The sequence below is a fragment of the Pieris brassicae genome, chromosome 8 (assembly GCF_905147105.1).
Source record: "Pieris brassicae chromosome 8, ilPieBrab1.1, whole genome shotgun sequence".
Classification (NCBI taxonomy): Eukaryota; Metazoa; Arthropoda; class Insecta; order Lepidoptera; family Pieridae; genus Pieris; species Pieris brassicae.
Window position 1 is genome coordinate 6,152,137 of NC_059672.1, and position 12,043 is coordinate 6,164,179.

The following is a 12,043-nucleotide window of genomic DNA, read 5'->3' on the forward strand; positions in this document are numbered from 1 at the left end:
AAAAAGTTTTCATTCCGTAAAACCGAACAGTCTCTGGGGTAGCATAGCAAAATGATCCATGTTGGTATGTACTAAAAAGGGTAGGCTAAGTAAAATCACATTAAGGAGAAACGAAGTTCGCGGAGCTAGTTATTTATATTTGGTAGATGCAATATAGTTTATTTAAAGGGCCCATAACATTAGACAACAAACACCTAGCTTTTGAGTATATTTCTCACCTATTTTGTGTTATCGAGACCTTTCTGTTGTAAACACTTGGTCGTGCAATAGATAAAATTTTGAAAGGAAATCGTAATTTTTAGACTTAGGAACTTAGAACCTTAGAAGAAATAAAGAAGTATTTAACAGTGGCAGTAATCGTAATTGTTAACGATGTTAAAAATCAATTGAAGCCTCGTAGAGCAGTGTTGGCGTATAGGAGAGTAGTTGCTTCGACGGTGAAGAGAAACACAGTGAGGAAATCGTCCAAACCAATAATCTATGACATGTATCAGACACAGAAGACACCGCTTGATTATTATGATTTAGTTATTTTAAACAGTAATAAAAAAATACTGTTTTAATTTAGGTACTGTATGTATTCGTGCTTATAGTACGCGGTAGCCATCACTTCATAGACATACTTGCTTCCATCTACTCCCAAATACGATCACACATCTCTACACTATAGTTACTACCTAAGTAACACACATGCTACAGATAATTATTGTATAGCCTGGGTAACGAAATACAGTGTAAACTTACTGCAATTTAATCCCATATTATATATGTATCTTTTAATCCCCAAGAACCCACTTAGTTCTCGTAGAGACGTTATTTATAGCGCTTTACCTATAAAATTAACTTGGCTTAGTAGTTCCCAAGGAATTAATTTCGGATGCACCGTTCCATTTCATTAGTTACATATTTATAAACGCGAGAATCACAGCTATGTAAATTAATATTAAAATACGGTAAATAACAAGGCAAGGCACAGATATTAATTATGGCTTATACATAAATGACAGTTGACATTCAACAATATACGTCAAATACAGTATGCACAATATAATCTATAGAAGGCGAGCTCATTTAATAAGTTACGCAAGAATAACTAGGCGATATAAGATATTAGTAATACCTTTTTATTAATGTTTGTTGTGTACTTTAATTTTATTTTGAATGATATCAGAGTAATAGTAAAAATGTAACGCAAAGGATATACGAGTTCCTATTATTGCTGTATTTGGCTAGCGCGTTTTATATATAAATTATTGTTTTAATATCTATGGAAATCTGTTAATTTGTTTAAATAATAATAATAATTAAAACATAATAAGTTAAAGCTTGAGAGGCATGCGGCTAACGGCTTAGCTTGGATAGCACAGATTATAATAAATGTAAATTAAATTTAAAGGTAAATTGTCAATTTCACATGGCGGGAACCTTGAAATGTTATTGTACTGGCGAACCATAGACACGTTATGATATATATTGAAAACGAAGGTATATAGTCTCAGATAGAATGCCTAGAGGAATCCCTGTGTGTATTCCTAGAGGCCTATACGGACTTAAACATTTTTACATTTAACAAGTGGTTTGTCTTCAATATTTATTTAAAAAGTTACCAAAATATTATACATTCAAATACGGTAAAAAATTACATGCAGTCATATGGTGTACGCCATACATAAAGTGTTGATAAGCACGTTCCAGCAATTCCACAAAGAGAATTTTTTAAAGGTATGTGCGAAGTTCAATTTCCCGCGTCATTATTCTTAGTACGTGGCTATTTCTCCCTTTACGACCTTTACGTGTCCCACTATCCCTTTCTAAAAACATTATTTACCTTACCGTAAAAATACAACGCTCCATTTCAACTTTTAAAGTACTGGTAGTTCGTGTTTTATTTCTGAAATAATGGTCTATGTAATAATAATTTTGATCTTAAAGAAACCGGTCGGAGGCCAAGTCACTTTACAATTATCGAATAATCCAGTGGCGCAGCAACGCTGACTTGCTCTCAGATTTATTTCTTAGAGAAATAGTTGATCAGTCTTCTGTCACGTCGTCGATTTTTGGATTTAAGACGCCTTTTACTTTACTATATTTTCTTTAACCGTACGAGCGAGGTCTAGGCGCACACAGAAAGTTGGTGCATTCCCGGGGATCGTACCTACAACGTCAGGGTGAAGAGCCCTACGATAAAGGCGCTTTGCAATATTATATTTGGATACTGTAGTCGCATTCCAGACCTCTCCTAGCTCCATTTCCACTACAGAGTTCTTCCACTAAACAGTGGAATACCGTCTTTTCTCTTGTCTATTAAAATATGTAGATACTGGCCGGAATTATTACCCTCATTAATTCATAAATCTACAAACAATAAAGAATAATCCAGTGTCCCTAACTCTTATGCATCTGTTTGCAACCATTTGTCATAATCACAAGATTACTGAATAAATTCACAGTAAACTAACATTTAAGTATATGTAAGTTTTAAAATATCCGTAATGTGTTGTCCCTATCACTCACCTATCATTTTCAATAGATGTAAACGTAAAAAAATATATAATAAGTTTATGGTTAATACATTTTTCCAGCTGCTTTGCATTATCTGCAGGGGCTGGGATCTCTCATGCTGGAGCACAACACCTACTTCTACTTCTACTACTGACCATACAGAAACCAAACCGAGCTCATCAACCACTAACACTGAACCAAAGATGTCAGAAGCACCATCAGAAGAGAGGATCTAAAATCCACGTGTGATTCTGTCATAGTTTTGAGTACAACGTACTAATAAAATGCTAAGCTTTTTTATAAAGTTATTTTGTAACCATTTCCAGACCCCAAAAAGCAGTCACCTGTTGCATTGAATCGTGATTTACTGACAGCATTCAGAGCAATTTTACTAGAATTCATTAATATGAAGAAATTTTAATTGTTGGTTAAAAGAATGGCATGGAAATATGATTTATTATCTGCATTGTTTTAGAGTCAACTCATACGAAACAACGAAACCTAGAAAAGTAGTTCTATTAATTATAATGAAAATACTTATTAAAGTAATTTCATTGAACTGGTTCCACCATTATATATGCCCAGCTGCCCACTGAAGTATTTTCGACTTAGGGTTCTTTTAGCAAAGAGCGTAACAACTCTTAAAAGTCCAGCAACGTCCATGGGCGGTATCACTTACATTAGGTACCTCCTGCCGGCTTGAACCTGTTGTATAAAAACAAATTTAACCGATCGCAAATACCAATTAGTATTATTTTTCTATTATATACGTCCATGTCCATTTATAGGGTAGATACCCATCTCAAAACCTACCGCTCTGAAAAAACGAGTCAACCATGACGTACAGACCCGAGCGGCATCGCAACTTCGGTACTGTACATCTAGAGCAAACAACGTATATTGTGAGAGAACGTTGAGGTATCTACCGCGGCTAATATCGACAACCCAGTCAGTTTTAAGATAGTCTAAAGTTAACCAACATAAAAAGTAATTTGAGAAACTACTTTTATATATACATTTGTCGCATTCTAAACAAGACAGATATTGGTACATTTATACAAACCACAGCGGTTTTCTAAGGTATTATGATTTTATTATATTATTCTGTAAAATAAATAAATTAAAAATAACAGTTAGAATATATAATTTCAATCAATGTTTTGATATGTATTGTAGTTTAAGTAAAATCGTGGATAATCAAATATACATACCTATTTGGTAATTTTGCAGACGTAATTTAAATCATCATAAATAAATAAAACAATTATTTGGTTGACGTGCTTTTTATTTAAAAAAATCCTTAATGTTCTTTGATGGGCATAAATTGATTAATTTAAAAGAAATACATTTAAAATTACCAATTGCCAAATAAACCGCCTCTGTGGCTTTTAGTAACTTAATTCCTGTGTGAGACCTCACGGATTTTCGCTTCTGTAATTACACAATGTTGTTTTGTAATGTAATGTAAGTGACAAGTTATCGGTTTTGTCAACTAGATGGCGTTAAACATTACATTTCAATAGACTCTAATCATAAATCACAAAGTTATATGTCAAATTGACGTGGCAGGCTCTCGCTGATTAATTTGATGAAAACGTAATATCGATTTAAACAACATACTACAATTGCCTTTATATGTTTACAACAAATTTTATTTAAATATGTAAATCCACTGAACATCTCGGTAGAATAAGCAGTATATACATGACAGTATATTTTAGTTTTCCATTACGATATGATAAGTCCCGAACAGCGAACCTGTCAGCTTGTATCACCGACCAATTTCAGTTGAGTGTGTGCGACAAACTGGCAAAGTTGTCACTGACAGGTGTCTATGGCGTTGAGGCGAGGTTATTGTAATTCGAAGCTTAAGCAATTTATAATAATCATATTATATACTTCTTATAAAGATTCACTGTAAAAACATGATCACTATGCGGTATGTGATAACGTTAGTATATATATTAACTAATTAATCCCGTAATTAACTATGGATTTATATGAAATAGTTCATCTATCATCGTTGGTACCATCGAGTAGATTTCAAGGGTTGTAGAGGGTAATCTATTTACCTATAAAACATATAATTGTTTTTTTTCAACCGCATTATTTGTGAGTGTCAATAACTGCATATTAACTCGATAAAGTAGCTTTGCCCTGTATGTAGAATGATTCGTCAGGAAGGTTTAAGTATATATTTTTTTTTAAGTTTTAAGTGTATAAGTTTACGGGTCACAGTCGCCTATGCAAAGCCGGGGCGTGAAGAAATAATTCGAAACGTTGAGTTACGTAAATAATAAGAAATAACGGTTATAAAGTATGCAAATAGTTAGCGCCAGTGTAATTACAATTTATTATGATTTTATTAGCGCTAGGACCCGCAGACATTATCCTGTTCACACCTCGTAAACACAAAAACAAAAAAAAACATTCGATTGTAAATCTAAACCATCCTTGAATCAACTTTCATACATAAATCTCATCAAAATCAGTCCAGCCAGGAGGAGTTTAATTACTAAAACACGCACAGATGATTTTATAATGACGGAGGCAAACCAGTACTTTGAATAATGTGATTACCACCCCCCATGGGTGCCTGGTGAGTTGCCGACCTTACAGAGAATTGTACGCTCTTTTCATGACGACCCTACGTCGTATCGCTGCGAGAGTACTTCTACTGTCAGGTTCCACAAAGAGTGGCCGCGCACCACGCGCGGCAGAAAGTGTCTTAGAAATCGCTCCCCGAGATTAATGCGGTAGAAATTGCTGTGGGAATTCATCTCTACCCGAAGTCAAAGGATCAAGGCATTCGGAAAGAGCAAGGGGCATTGACTATCCGAGCCGCCCTACGTTGCATTAGATCAATTGAAGGAGATATATTATATGAATAAGCATCATCATGATTCTGTGATCTATTAATAAGAAAACAATAAATTACATTGAAATATTTATTGTATAGGGGCACTGTTTACTCTTTTAGTAAGTGTTATTCTTAATGTCTGTGGGATCGGTGATGCCGGGGCCTGCTTCGAGATGCTTGCGCCTGAAACGTACATTAATATCAGTGATGATACAACACTGGCTTCATTCGTATAAAACCTCGCTGAAAGATAAAACTATAGAATTATTACAACTTTTCTCTGACTGATTTCCTCACTTTTATAAATTATGCTACCTTAAGTATTCTAAACTAATTTTTATTTTGTTTATTGCTTTCTTTTTACGTAGTCGATTAAAATAATTTTATTGTTACCAACCAATCCAGTTAATTATTAGTATATGTAAAGATTTGTTTAATAGTGTGAAAAGAACTTTATATTTAGTAAGTAAGTTAATAAGCTGTAAATCTTTTTCAATAAATAAAACAAAATTATTTAATTTATTCTTTGCTTACAAAACAAACTTAAATATTAAGGCAATGCCTTATCTCTCCTTATAGAAACTTGCAGATTTATGTATGCGTACTAGCCCCATCGATATCTTTAATGATTTTTAGGTTCTGACATGACACGCATGTGTCTGTCGCAACCAACTAGCTAAATCAGCCGTTCAATTAACAGCCTGGCCATTAAACTATACGGCGCCGATTAAGTAACGGCCTGAAAGATGTCCAGCCAGTTGATCAAACAGCTAGGCTGTGATATGTGTAATGACTTGGATCTATGACGTTTCATTACTTCCCTAGCCTGTTGACTGTTAATTTAAATTTAATCCCACTTTCTGCCACTCTCAAATTTGAAACGAAACTCTTCAAACTATAAATATGGCGTCGGCAAACCACAACTTTGATGGTGTTTTCCAACGTTTCATGAAAAGCAACAAGTACAATGGAAGAGAGTAGTGACGATAATAATGTGAATATGACTTAAGCAATTTAATTTCAAAGAAATATATTTTATGTCATACGTTTCAACTTTTTTATTTCTGCCAAATATTCACTCTATCGCACGAATGGCCCAAGCATTAGCCAGCCATTACAATGTTGTAACAAACACTACGGCTGAATATATTTCAGGCCGTTAGTTAAAGGGCTAGGCTGTTAATTGAACGGCTAATTAAGCTAGTTGGCTGCGACATGCCTAAGACGTGCCAGTTTAGTCACGATGTTTTCCGTTGTGAGCTGATTGCGCACATGGTAATATATCCAGTTCGAACCGATAGTTTTGTAAATCAAACACTTAGCGACTTTTGTATAATAACATGTAATGCTTTTGGATGCCAAGTTGTGTCGCAGATGGAGAGACGAGTATGACTTTCAAAACTAATTATGTTTTATTTCCTATACAACTTACAGTTACTTCCTCATTATCTTCAGTCACTTCTGCTACTGCGTTGACAAATGCATCGGGAACTGGGAAGTTATTTATTGTGTCTGGGTGAGGCCAGGTATCATCCTCATTGCCTTGATCAACGTCTACGTGGGCATCACGTCGTCTCGCTGGTCCTAAAATATATTTCTGTTACAGCGCCATCTAGAGTTTGGGACTCAAAATTAAAATATTACGATTTCGGAAAAGGTTATTTAGGTAATGATTCTTAATTTTCATTATCTATAATATAAAAATGAATCGCAAAGTGTGTTGGTAAGGGCAAAACTCTACAACGCCTGGAACAATTGTACCAATTATTTTTTTTAAATGTTCGTTGAAGTCTAGGGTTGGTTTTTACGGCGAGAAAAATTCGAATAATTTCCGGGAAAACCCTAAAACAGCCCTTTTTTCCTATACAAACAAAAAATATAAGTTCATATTAAATTACAAGCACTAACTCAAATAAAAAATAATTTTTGAATTATTAATTTAATATCCCTATCTGAGCAAAATTATTTGAATACTAATAGGAAAATATATCAATAAGGCACACAATTTTAAATATTTGTCACTTTTAGGTTCCCACTATCCTTTTAGATTATTTTCCAATCAGGTTTGAACACTAAGTTCACCTCTTAGTTTGAAGCCCTAGTTAGCAGACATTCCAGTCGGGGTTTTTTAGTGGGTCACAGAAGAGATTTTTGCGCCGACTATAAAATTGGTAGGAACAAAAAACTGCCACATTTCAAATCTTTTTGACAGAACGAAGTCTGTGGGGTTCGCTAGTAGGAAATAAAAGGAAACTTTCGAAAGACAATATAGACTAAAAATATGACTTCAATAATTATTATTTTTCATATTAAAAACACTACATATTTGAACTGATTAAAAACCAAGATTTAGATTTATATCAATCATTAATAGAAAGAAAAATGAAAGCAAAGCTTGATTCTTGTGTAAGCATTAATTGTATTCATTTAAATGACATTTTATGTTTCCAATGAATTATTTTTATCATTAGCAGTTTTTCACTTTACATTATTACTAGTAGAGACCACTTGTAAGGCCGCCCGTTGACATTATTTAAGTTTGATTGTGCTAGTTAATGCAATGTAGTATTTAATCAAATAATTTCTACTATTACGGAATATTAAAAAGCATACAGTCTTATATATCTGGTCAAAAGAATATAATTTTTTGGAATTTTCTTATCTAACAATGGCTTTGTCATAATATCTTTCTTGCATAATTACCAATACTTACTTTATTAGACTTCAATATAGTGTTTGTCAAAAATAGTACTTTTACAAAATAAGCGATATAAAATAATAATATTAGTTGCTTTGCAAATATTAAAATATAAACTATGTAACTTGTGTAAAATTGATTCGCTAAGTAAAAAAACAATAATAAGAATATTTATTTAAAGGGTTTCCTTTAATGTTCAATATTTGTATTTAAATGTGTATTGTGTATTGCGTGTTAATAGACTTTTTATTTTAATTTGATTTTTTTTAATTAGCTACATGCTAAATATTATCAGCTATCCATCGTAATATTCACCCCATTTACCTAAAGTCTGTCAAGTAAATGTTAATGTAACCCACCAAATTATCTCCTCGAGGGTACCGTATCTTTGATGTATTAAAGGACACAGCCATCAATTTCAATTTCTTGACACATATATATCACAATTTATCTAACCTCTTTTTATATCATTCGTTATTCAAATAGAATAAAACTATACTTAAGATATAACTATAGTAAGTTAGCTATTAAATGTTCCCCTAAAATTTATATATTTCTTGATAGTTTTTCAGAGATATCTTTCATTAAAAATAGATAATTTATTGAACTCAACTCGTTTATCTTACTTTTAATACCTCATATTTATAGGCTATAAGAATTCTCTTAGCAATAGTTCTCAAGTAAATAATAAGCCGTGTTTGCCTCTTGAAGAGTGTAAAATTATTTATTATGGTAATTAATAGGTATAATATTTTACTTATTTATTTATTTATTAAGGAACACCAACAGATTACATGTATACATTTTCTAATTAACAATATTGGGTTTTATTCTAGCATGCAATCTAATAATAGGTGTACATAACATTGACTCTAATAAATGAATTATAATAATTTTACAATATCTTACCTATTATGAATCCCGGAATTAAAGAGCCACTTAAATTAAATCCAATCTCTGCAAAAATTAGCAAATATCTACCCACGCACCTTATTTTCATATTAAAGTAATTACCAAATCTAGGCACCGCTTAATCGATACTAAGTTATAGTTAAAATATATGTAAATAAGCTAGACTAAACAATAGTCGTAAGTTACGTTTATTTTTTATACTCTGTATATTATTGGTGAAACTCCACTGCTAATAGAAAAGATCTTATCTTTAAATGTACGATCCTTTCTTACATTTAATACTCTAGTTTAGTAACTTATTATTTTTAGATTTGTGATAGTACTAAAAATAATTTCCTTTACCAGTAAACGTTTTTTCTTACCTGATTGTACGAAACAAATGAATGCGCAAAGCACGACTGACACAACAAGAGCCTTCATGGTCAACTTGAACTAAATTTTATAAAAATGTCCGACTATTTATAATGATTTTTACCGGATACAGTAGAGATAAGAACAAATTATTTAAGAGTTAGCGTCTGTAATTACGGCTTGTTAACTTGTAACAATTTGCGGGAAAATCGGTAAAAGAGAAGGAAAATGTAACTAAAATTACTAAAGCTTACTTTTTTAATTCTTTGTATGATGTAGTATAGTCGTAGATAATTCGTTTCAAAAGTTTTGTTTCTTAACAAGACTTAAACGTAAAATTGAATATTTAGTTGTGTAATAAATTCCTGAAAAATATCCTTACAAATTGTGTTAATGAAAAAGTTCTAGAAATAAATTTCATAGTTTTCGTATAATTCTTGGTTGATGATTTATTGTTTTTACCAAAATTTCACGTCTTTCTACACGTATATTGTTCATTAGCATTCGGGTTTCTTAGAATCTAGTCTTATAATGAAACAAATCAAAGTTCGTCCCTTGTTAGATACCATCGTAACCATGGCAACAAATACGATAATAACTTTATTGTATCTTCCATAATATATATTACTAGTATATAGCCTATAATAGTTGAATATGAATCGATTCCTGGTTGACCAAAATTAATTATTTGTAATTGGATTTTTCAGGCTATTTCAGGACCAGTTATAACCCTTTGATGGAGGCATATTCTAGACCAACTTTTCTAGACGTGGGACAAGGATGGAATTATACGTGAGAGAGAGGGAAAATCGGAACCTTCGCGAAATGAACTGAACAATCTAGGCCATCCAACCGTGTATGACATACGCTAGCGTAGTCTTGCGCATTGTGCCCCCTCCTATATTCACCGGCTACAGGTGCTTCAGTTGCGATTCATGAGAATCGCGACCGGTGCGGCCTTCTATGTAAGAAACGTCGATCTCCACCACGACCTGGAGCTCCCTACCATAGCCCAATGGATGAAGTTGGCGTCCACACGCCACTTTGACAAGGCTAAACACCATCCCATTCCGCTGGTGCGTAAAAGCATCAACTATTACCCCTTCCCGACAAAAAGGGCTCGTAGGAGGCCCCGACACATACTAACGGATCCGGACGATCCAATTACCGTAGCAAACGATAAATTAAAAGCCGCCCGCGCGGCCAATAATATAAATACACAGATTAGGGTAAAAAACCGCCTTCACCGGGGAAGGCGAGGACCTTTACTTCGCACTTCACTCACTCCAGTGTGCTTCCGTCTAGCCCTTCAGGCGATTGAGCATCCCGCGACGGCCCAAGCCGAGGTTCGAGTCTCACAGGAGACTCCCTTGCTCTAGCCGCGGTATAAAACGCCATTCTGGCCGAGCTAGGCTCGCCAAAACAGCCCCAGCTGAGCTGTAAAGGCCCTTAAAGCCAACAGCGAGATCCCATTTAAAAAAAAACAATCTAGAACGCCGTACGACAAGGACGGAGCAATGTGCGGAAGAGATAAAGAATACGTACGTTCTAGAATTGTGCAACCGCTACTCAGTGCCAAGTTCTTGAACATCGTTCAAGATTATTCCCAGGGGTTAATAATCGGACAGAAACGTGATCAATTAATTAACTTTCGAGCGCGACTCCGAGATATTAACATCAAAGAGACAAAGTCTGAATAGTTAAGACAAGTGATAAAGTACTGTGTGAAGTGCTCGTAATTGAAGTTACTAGTGACCGTATTTTGTGTGTGTAATTAGTGCATTTAAGCGTCATATATTTATTAAAAAAATCCTCGTTGATTTATTTAAAAAAACCCTTGAAGGTATCTACGGCGTTTTCAATCCGATCCTCTAGCTCGTAAAAATACCTTAAAAGAACCTTTAGTCTCATTTTAAAGAGTCAGCAAGAAACAATATACATATTTGAGCTGTATAAAATGTGATAGTCGTTGTAAAAGGACTCATACCTTGAAGCAAGAATGAATACGAATAACAATGAAAATAGTTTGTACCGCAAAATTTTACTTGCATATACATACAGTACCGGCAAACATCTTGAACAAATGTCCTTGCCTCCGCAGAAACGATTTTTAGGTATCACTGGAATAGTGACGTGTCGATCGCGTCATTGGTAATCAGTTGACGTTTGTGTCCCGCGCTGTGTACGATGCGCAAACTTTCCCCCACTCCCTTATTTAATGCTCAAGAAATTTGCCGGTATCTGTATTCCTGCAAATCAACTAGATTTTGGTTTCCATATCTGTTAAAAAGAAACCGTGAAACATAAGAATTAATAAGATTCAAGGGTAATTAATTCGGCTAATTTATTTAAATTTTACCTTAGCGGGCCCGCGGATTATTGAAATTATAATTAAATTTTAACGAGCCGACTGGATCGTTATGGAACTTTGGTCACTTAAAATTATTTAGGGGTATTATACTCTGCTGCGTGCTTGGTGACGGACACAGAAGCTTAGCCATAAGCTAGCCAATGTACCAATCACTTTTAAATTGAATTTTGATAAGATTATTCTTCTAAAATAAAAGATACATATAGTACAATTAAACGATATTTTCAAAATTCTTAACCTACAAAGTAATAATTAAAAACAAATTCAAAAAGTTTGGTCCCTGTGGCAGTGTACCTTTAACGCTGGTACCATTACCTCGCTGTATTGCGATACTTATTCGTTGAACTAG

General features: G+C 33.9%; 1 long non-coding RNA gene across 1 annotated transcript; it reads right to left on the reverse strand.

Moving 5' to 3' along the window:
- Positions 1-5,436: 5,436 nt before the first annotated feature.
- LOC123713563 lies at positions 5,437-9,394 on the reverse strand. The gene is made up of 3 exons (XR_006754211.1): positions 9,335-9,394; positions 6,795-6,946; positions 5,437-5,545 (listed from the first exon to the last, which is right to left on the reverse strand). It is a non-coding gene; the product is annotated as an uncharacterized LOC123713563 (long non-coding RNA).
- Between the last annotated feature and the right edge of the window lie 2,649 nt (positions 9,395-12,043).